Raw genomic sequence first — 465 nt, forward strand, 5'->3', positions numbered from 1 at the left:
GCCAGCTGGGTCCAAGGTGCCAGCTCTGAGCAGGCAGGGTCCTGCCACTGGCCTCCCTCACAGGAATTCTGGTGTTCCCTGTTGGAAAACTGAAAGACCCCTGATAAAAAAAATCCCAAAGTCACTCTGTAAAATACCACAAAATATATGTTCCTCCACAATTAAAACAAAAGACCACTATAAAGAGACAGGGAGAGTGAAACAGAGACAGAGGTCACTTGGACAATGTTTTATTGGTATATCTACAGTGTTAAAGCAATGTGGAAGCCTACCAGTGTCTCTATCATAATAATATAGTGAACTCTAAATACACATTTCATGAATTCATGAATACATGAATATCTATTTTGCTGCCCTCCCACAGGGGCTACGGCTCCCACACAAGGGTTACAGCCCCCCAACACAGGCTATGGCCTCCACACAGGGGCTATACCCCCCAACAGGGGTTATGGCCCCCACACAGGG

Source organism: Gavialis gangeticus, unplaced genomic scaffold (genome assembly GCF_001723915.1).
Source record: "Gavialis gangeticus isolate Ggan-Ray unplaced genomic scaffold, GavGan_comp1, whole genome shotgun sequence".
Taxonomy (NCBI): Eukaryota; Metazoa; Chordata; order Crocodylia; family Gavialidae; genus Gavialis; species Gavialis gangeticus.